We start from the raw sequence: 8,794 nt of genomic DNA on the forward strand, positions 1-8,794 counted from the left end.
AAAAAAAAAAAAAAGAATATTTATTCAAAATATTCACATTACAACTGGGAACAAAAGTGAAATTACAAAGCCATGAATGTAGTACAATATCAATACACACATGCTTATAAACACCTATATAAAAGAATAACATCTTAATGGTGGCTCATTTTATTTTTTATCATACATCTATTTTTTTAAAATGGTGAAACTATGCTCTTATAATCAGAAAAGTGTGTGTGCCTGTCTGTGTGTGGGTTTACTAATAGAGTCATTGCTATTGCCCAGGCAACATTAACATTTGTAAAGCACCTGGCATATAGGCATCCAATAATTAATCTCCCTTGCCACAGCCTTAATGAGTGGTCTTTGTCATCATGGGATGATGTTTCAAAAAATTTTTAGTCATTTATGCAAAGACACAGCAAATGGCCTATCTCCCTGACCTCAGAACTAGTACTGCTGCATTATTGTTTTACTCCTTTTTTTGTTGTTGTGGTAATTGGGGTTGGGAACACATTACCTTATGCATCACGATCCATCCACTGTCAGGGACAAAATATATTTCTCCCAAACTTGAATAGTTTGTTCCCTTAGCATGGAAGCTTGGGGAGATTCATCCTTACTTATGTCAGCCCTTCTCTGTGCTCTTGTGGTAATATTTTCTTAGTAGTCATCAGTTCCATCTACACCATCCCGAATAGGGGTCCCCTAAAAGAATTTTTTTTTTACATAGAAAAAAAAATGTCTATATCCCTAAAAGGCAATACAGAATTTATACCAAACCATGTGTGGGAACTGTTAAATTACATTCCAAATACCAGCAGTGGAACAAACAGAAACACAGAAATGTTTTTAAAAACATGCAGCATGTTACAAAGGGGCTGTATAATAATTCACAACTTTCGTCAGCAGCCATGTTTGATTAGTATTAAGCAGCAGTGGTTTAAGCATTTTACATCATGATAGTTACATATATGCATTTTACTATTCCAGTTATAGTTTGGTAATTTGGTTAGGGGTTGTAAGTGACACTTTAAGCATAATAATTTTCTCCTAAATTATTAACTATGAGAAATTGGCTTCCACATAAGGTTTTCATAGGAACTGATGGTTACTTTATGAGAGAGATGTCTGGATATATGTGTGTGTGTGTATATATGTACACACACACCTATATAACATATATATATTACTGGTTTCTCATTAGGCATCCAGTCACATCTTTTCCCTTGCCCTTTCCTAACACTGCTCCTAACATACGGGTCCCAGTCCTTAGCCCCTACAGCCCATGTGGTTTTGGAGAAAGCTGATTACACTCATGGTGACAGGCCATGGTTGGAAGGAATATGTCCCACTTTTCCCAAAAAGAAATATATCTGAATATAATTAACGGTTAACAATAGATAAGCGTGGCATTTGGGTATAAACTGCTTGTAGAAATAGGACATAATTCCGTGGAAGTAAGCCATTTACACGAACGCCAAGTCCCAATTCTTTAAGATGTATTAAAGACAAAATTGTTCTTGCTATTGGGAGAAAGGATCTGCACAGTTCAAGGATGCTATGCTCTAGCTCCATAGGCACTCAGCTATTAATCATTCCTTTTCCTTTGAAAAAAATCATTTTAATAAAATCAAAAATTTTCATTCTAAAATATAGTTCGATGATTTCACTATCCTTTATGAACAAAAACAGCACTAATCCTCTAAAGGATAAAGAAACGGAGACTAACAGTATGTTTTGCCTAGATATTCACAGAATATTTCATACCATAATAAAAAAATAATTTTTCAGTGAGAAGTCAAGAAGTCTGTATTATATAATAGTTCAGACTTTTTAAAACTAACATGTACAATACACCACAATATAACTTAAGTCTTGTGGCAGGGATAGGTGAAGAAAGTGGCTCAATTTCCTTTGTGTAGAGCAAGTAAATTTGGTCAATTTAACTTATAACTTCTATTGGCACTTAATATCTGCAAATTCTAATTTAGGGCTCAACATGTGGCCTTGCCATTTAAAAGAGTTATCAACCTTAATAGCTAATAGCAATTATTTTATTTCAGTGTATTATATAAGGAGAAACCAAAAATGCTATAAAATTCATGTTTCTAATAAACAAAAATGCAAAGGTTTATGAACATGCATTGTATAGAATTACTTCAATATTTTTACATCTGAAGTAAACCTTTTTTAAGTACAGTATCTACTGTTTCTTTTTCATACATTCATACTTGCCTTGACAATTAATATCTGTATAAATCTTATATCATTCTCTTTTTAAGTAGACAAGATTAACACTACTTATGAAATACGGACAAATGTATTACCACTCATAATCCATCCAGCTTATTAGTTTAACTCATTCAGTTACTACAAAGATCTTTACAGAGCTGAATCTAATATATAATAGAACATCACTGCCCCCGATGGTATCACTAATATATATTTTTACATTCAGCCAACAATGAAAAAAAAACCCTTTATCATAAATGTAAAACATAGTATGTTATTTTATAAGCTACATAAACTTAAATTAGAAGAAACCTAACATCTGCCTAAAAATATTCATTGCTTAGTAAGTTATAAAAATTTACAGTGCTCCTTCACATCAGCCCTTCAAATGATTTTTTCAAGATTTTCCCCGATGATCAGTTTAAAGGCACTAAGTCCATAAGTTTAATCAAACATCTTCATATATAGTGAAATAAAAACAGATGTAAGGCGAAGCAGCATAAATATAAGTAGTTAGATCATTTTATAAAGGATGAAAATACAATTACGAATTTTAATCTTACAGGTGTATGGAACATTTTTACATGCAATGTATGTATATTTACTATTTAGTTCCATTTTTTAACTGCTAAGAAAAATAGCAAATCACCTACTAACTGCAGAAGAGCAAATGTAGGACAATTAGTATTTAATGAAAAGTCTAGCCATTTTCTAAGCTTGAAAATTAAAGGTTTTTTTAGCATCGCACTTAAGTGCAATAATATTACAAAGTCTGAATCTTTATTCAAAGAGAAGAAATTAAATTGAGGAAGTCCACTTGATCACAGATAAACAGTTATTGGCAGTAGACCCTTCTCTTCACGTTCTGCTTTATGAAACTGTCCACCTAAGTCCACCTTCTGGTGGGGGCCCAGATGTAGCAATCTGTTTTTCCATTTTTTCCTTTTCTTTCTCTTTTCTGGCACAGATTGAGCATCCAAAATTCCCCGAGATGCAACCTATTTTTGTCTTCTCCCTGCAGCCTCTGCAAGCTTTGCTCTTTTCAAGGTCAGGCATGGGAGGCGCGGACTCCCCGGGACAAGGAAAACACAGCCCCACAGGGACTACCAACTGGGGAGCCCCTGACGGGTCCGCCCCAGGCCAGGCGGCTCTAACTGCTCCGTACGATGCGCGTCCCTGGTCTTCCGCGCTTGCCCCGCTCACACCGCCGTCCCGTGGCTCAAAAGAAATCTTTATAGACGAGCCCTTTCCAGCATCCTGCTGCGTGAGGGCTGTTTGCTGTGGGATGTCAACTCTTAGTATACCAACTAGACCTTAGTGCAAGGTGTGACGGAATGCAGATTGCATTGGACAGATTTTTATAGCATGGATCTATAGCGCTGAAAACCAGAATGGATAGATCCCAGGGCTTTGCCCCACGCACTGGGTTACAGGCTTGAGGATTCCTGTGGTTTGTTCAGCCACTGCTCTGCTGACTCCTGCCTCTGAGGCTGGGATGAGCTAAAGAACAGACCATCTATGGCCACATGCGGTAGCTCACGCCTGTAATCCCAGCACTTTGGGAAGCTGAGGCTGACGGATCACAAGGTCAGGAGTTCCAGACCAGCCTGACCAAGATGGTGAAACCCCCTCTCTACTAAAAATACAAAAATTAGCTGGGGATGGTGGTGCACGCCTGTAATCAGAGCTACTCAGGAGGCTGAGGCGGAGAATCTCTTGAACCTGGGAGGCAGAGGTTGCAGTGAGCCGAGATCATACCAAAGCACTCCAGCTTGGGCGACGGAGTGTGACTCCATCTCAAAGAAAAAAGAAAGAAAAGAAAAAGAGTGAGAGAAAGAATTGGCCATCTAATTCTGCTCACTGGCTTTGAGCCACGGAAGGAGACCCCAATCTTTAATTATAACATTGATTTATGGTTTCCTTAACGCTAAGCCAATGCTACTCTGGTTTGGGGTGAGTGGGAAAGCCCTATTAGGGTCCAGTTGCCCAGCTCTCAGCAGCACATGCCTGGTCAGAGCTTCCTTCCTTAAGGAACAGACACACAAGACTGCACGCAAGAAATGGCACAGGAAAAGGAATCCTAAAGCAAGGAACCGTGTTAAAATCCAAGCAAGTATGGACTTCTTTTGTACAGAGAAGTAAAATTTTTCCCACAACAACTATTTTTCTCTTTTTATCAATATTTAATTTTCTGTAACCACACTTTACCACCACTTTTCTAATAACTTCTAGCTGCAAACAACGTTATGTAACCAGCGATTATTTTTCTCTGCCTGAGAAAATTGGATTTTTTTTTTCTTTCCTTCTGAATACTGCCCTCCCCAGGCCCCCACATCTTTTGCCCCGTGGCCAGCTCAGAACATCAAAGGCAAGTGCTTATGCACCGTGTACATTCACTGTCTGGTTGTCTGCCAGGCCGGAGGGGAGAGCAGAGACTTATGCTGGCCAGGTTGGGCTCCGTGCACAGGGATTTGGGCTTCGCTCTTTATCCTCTTTCTGCCTGAGGGCAGGCAAGATGGGAACACTCTTCTTAGCTTCTTTTATTCCACGTTGTCGGTGCTCTCTCACTCCCTCTTCTGAGTATTCCCAACAGTCAAAAGAATTTTGCTCAGTTTCCCTCAGTCCTTTGCATTACACATTATAAATTACTTTTGAAGACGCATCTTCGCGTAAGCAGGCCCTGTAAGCCACCCCAACCCCATGCCCACTCAATACTCACTGGTGAGAAGATCAACCATTTTTAAAGTTTTTATTTTATTTTATTTGTTTGAGACAGAGTCTCACTCTGTCACCCAGGCTTGAGTGCAGTGGTGCAATCTTGGCTCCCCGCAACCTCTGCCTCCCAGATTCAAGCAATTCTCCTGCCTCAGCCTTCTGAGTAGTTGGGATCACAGGTGCCCGCCACCACACCTTGCTAAATTTTTTTTTGTATTTTTAGTAGGGACAGGGTTTTATCATGTTGGCCAGGCTGGTCTCGTACTCCTGACCACAGGTAACCCGCCTGCTTTGGCCTCCCAAAGTACTGAGATTACAGGTGTGACTTTCCATGCCTAGGCAAACCATGTTTTTAAAAAAGTAGGTTAGTTTTCAAAAGCTGTGTGGTCTCATTTTACTTTTTTTTTTTTAAAGAGCCATTACTTTATTGAAGCACATTTTACATATATAATTTATCTATTCCAAGTATACAGTTAAAATATTTATTTATTTATTTTCATTTTATTTTTATTAAGCACTACATAACACACTGCATGCTACATAATATACTGTATAATCTTCTAGCAGGGGTGGATGACCATAACTGAGTTATTTTTTTCATCAATCAGGAAAATGCTTCTTTAATCAATGTTCTCCAAACCCTTTGGCTTATAGTAAAGATCAACTCCAGAGATGTGCCTATCTCTTTCCATCAAATTCCATGGATACAAAACATGAGCAACCCTTTTCTCCTTGCCGCCGTTAGTGAACCTGTGGATGTACGCAGTAGACACTCCTGGAATAAGCAAGCACACGCCCATGGCGGCGAGTCCAGGGAGTATCTCGAACCACATCTCTGCCCAGTTACCTAGGCCAAACCCCTCTATTTATTTATTTATTTTTTAAGGCTAGTCAAGTGAAGCAGTGGGAGTGGAGAAGGAACAAAGAGATCTGTAACTGGTTGTGATCAATTAGTTGTAAACACCACTGCACTCGGACCAGCCAAAATATTTCTTATAATAGAAAAACTAGCTGAGCATGGTTGCACACACCTGTGGTCTCAGCTATTAGAGAGCCTGAGGTGGGAGGATCACTTGAGCCCAGGAGGTCAAGACTGCAGTGAGCCATGACCACACCACTGCACTCCAGCCTGGGTGAAGTGTTAGGGCCCAGTCTCAAAAAAAAAAAATTTTTTTTTTAGTAAGTTTACCAAGTGTGCAACCTTTGCCATTTAGAATATTAGATTTTGAAGTTCACCAAAATCATAGTATGAATCTCATAATTTATTTTTATTGTTGAATAATATCCCATTATATGGGCTTACCTTATATTGTCTATTCATTCAACAGTTTATAGACATTTACATTGTTTCTAAATTTTGGCAATTTTGAATACTACTGCTAGCAACATTTATGTATAAGTCTTTGGACATATTGAGAGAGGAGGAAGGAAGAAACCTGTCAGGCAGGCAGTTTAGAAGGGTCCTGGGTTGAGTTCTTTCAAACAAAAGAACTGCCTGCAGGCACAGATATAAGGGACCTTGCACAGTGGGGCTTGCCTGAGACATGCCCACAGTCTTGCAGATAAGAAAGTCTACACAGGAGACTTGCCTAGACATGCCTCCAGTGGAAAATTCTATCCCCTGACATGTGCACAGTAAGGGGAACAAAGCAATGTGGAGTAACTCAAGCTAAGGACTTACAGGCGCACTAGGAGGATGGGGTGGGGCTACCAGAAATTCATGCATTTATGCAAATGAGACATTCAACCCTCACTGGTTTCTTTTAAAAGCCTCTGTATCAAACGGTGATAAGCAGCAACAGTTTTTCAGGACTCTTCTCTGCGGCAGAGAACTTTTCCACTTTCTTCGACTTATTAAACTTCTGCTCTAACCTCACCCTCGGTGTGTACGTGTCCTTGATTTTCTCAGCTGTGAGACAAAGAACTTCAGGTGGCACCCCAGAAAATGAGGGCATTTCAATCTATTTTCATTTCTCTTGGGTAGATACCTAAAAGTGCAACTTGCTGGATTATATGAAAAATTTATGTTTAACTTGTTAAGAAACTGCCAAACTGTTTTTCAAGGTGGCTTCACCATTTTATGTCCCTAGTAGCAATGTATAAGTGTTCCCATTTTTCCACATTCTTGACAACATTTGTTACTGTCCTTTTTATTATAGCCATTGTGCCGCATGTGAAATGGTGTTGAATTTTGCCTTTGGTGTTATATCTAAGAAATTTTTGCCTTGCCCAAGGCCTTGAGGGTTTTCTCCTGCCATCTTCTAAAAGTTGTATTGTTTAAGCTCTTATGTGTAAGTCTGTGATCCATTTTGAGTTAATTTTTGTGTATGGCATGCGATGAGGGTTAAAGCTCATCTTCTTGCATGTGGATACCAAATTGTCTCACCACCATTGGTTAAAAGGGCTATCCTTTACCCAAGGAGCCCTCTTAGCACTTTTGTTGAAAGTAAATTGGCTGTAAATAAAAGAATTTATTTTCTGGATGGTCAGTTCTGTTCTCTGGATCCATGCATCTTTTCTCATGCCAGACCACACTGTCTTCATAATTGTATTTTAGCTTTACAGTAAGTTTTGAAGTTAGGAAGTTAAAGGCCTCCAAATTTGCTCTTCTTTTGCAACATTTATTTAGCTATTCATGGCCTTAATAATTCAATATAAATTTTAGGATCATTTTGTCAAGTTCTGCACAAATGTATGCTGGAATTTTGATAGGAATTGTATGGGATCTATTCAGTTGGGAGAGAATACTCATCTTGGCAACGTTGAATTTTCCAATCCATGAATGTGAAGTGTCTTTTCAATTATTTAGATGTTTTTGGTTTCCCTCAGCAATGTTTTATAATTTTCACTGTATAAATCTTATACTCCTTTTGCCAAATTTATTCCTAAGTATTTTAATTTTTTGATGCTATTGTGTAAGGAATTGTATCCTTAATGTCTTGTTTATTCATAAAAGTGCAATTGATTTTTATGTATTGATCCTGTATCCTGAGACTCGCTGTGGTTATGATGTGGTTTGGCTGTGTCCCCATCCAAATCTTATCTTGAATTGTAGCTCCCATAATTCCCATGTGTTGTGGGAGGGACCCAGTGGGAAGTAATTGAATCATGGGGGAGGGTTTTTTTTTCTGTGCTGTTTTCATGGTAGTGAATAAGTCTCACAAGATCTGATGGTTTTATAAAGGGGAATTCCCACCCCCAGTTGGGTGTGGAATGCAGGAGCCTGGTCACATGGTATGTAATGTTTATTGAGGGTTCTATCACACTCAACAATAATAGTTAATGTTCGTTGAGTGCTTTATACACGCAACCATTATAAATGAAGGACCACTCTTGTTTAGTGCTGACGAAGGGCTCAGTGGAAAAACTAAAACACAATCCAGCAGCCAAAAGTTCACAATAGTGTAAATCCTTTACTTGCTTTGTCAAAAATGGTGATGGGATCCAAATACACTGTCTGCACAATGACATTTGTAAAGAGATCTGTTCACCTCTCCAGCCCATTTCCTGCAAGCCTTCCCCACGGCACAAGCTGCTCAGAGGCATCTTTCTTCCCAGCACACCTACCACATCCCTCCCTCCCCACCCAGACTCTGACCCCAGAGAGCAGCAGGGCCAGGAGTCAATTCTCCCACCTTGGCACAAAGAAAAGCCCACGCGGAGGCCTCATTTCCAACATCTCATAGACCATTAAGCACACAAGTGTCACACTGGAGTTTAAAAGCATGTGTGCCATGCTCTGTGGTGGGTGCTTTATGTGTTGATGGTAATAATGATGGTAGCGACTAACCCTTGATGTTCTGTGTGGCCAGGCATTGTTCTAAGCGCTTTGTACATTGCCCTCAAATTCTTGCAACATTCC

General features: G+C 39.2%; 2 pseudogenes across 2 annotated transcripts; both read right to left on the bottom strand.

The window, feature by feature from the left end:
* Window positions 1-728: 728 nt before the first annotated feature.
* On the bottom strand, window positions 729-4,880 carry LOC116542167 (annotated as a pseudogene). The gene is made up of 2 exons (XR_004265104.1): window positions 4,877-4,880; window positions 729-3,530 (listed from the first exon to the last, which is right to left on the bottom strand). The product of XR_004265104.1 is annotated as a small VCP/p97-interacting protein pseudogene (transcript).
* Window positions 4,881-5,420: 540 nt separating this feature from the next.
* Window positions 5,421-5,793, bottom strand: LOC116542155 (annotated as a pseudogene). The gene has a single exon (XR_004265092.1). The product of XR_004265092.1 is annotated as an NADH dehydrogenase [ubiquinone] 1 alpha subcomplex subunit 1 pseudogene (transcript).
* Window positions 5,794-8,794: the final 3,001 nt, after the last annotated feature.

The sequence above is a fragment of the Sapajus apella genome, unplaced genomic scaffold, assembly GCF_009761245.1.
Source record: "Sapajus apella isolate SASKATOON/1434 unplaced genomic scaffold, GSC_monkey_1.0 scaffold163, whole genome shotgun sequence".
In the NCBI taxonomy this organism is placed as follows: Eukaryota; Metazoa; Chordata; class Mammalia; order Primates; family Cebidae; genus Sapajus; species Sapajus apella.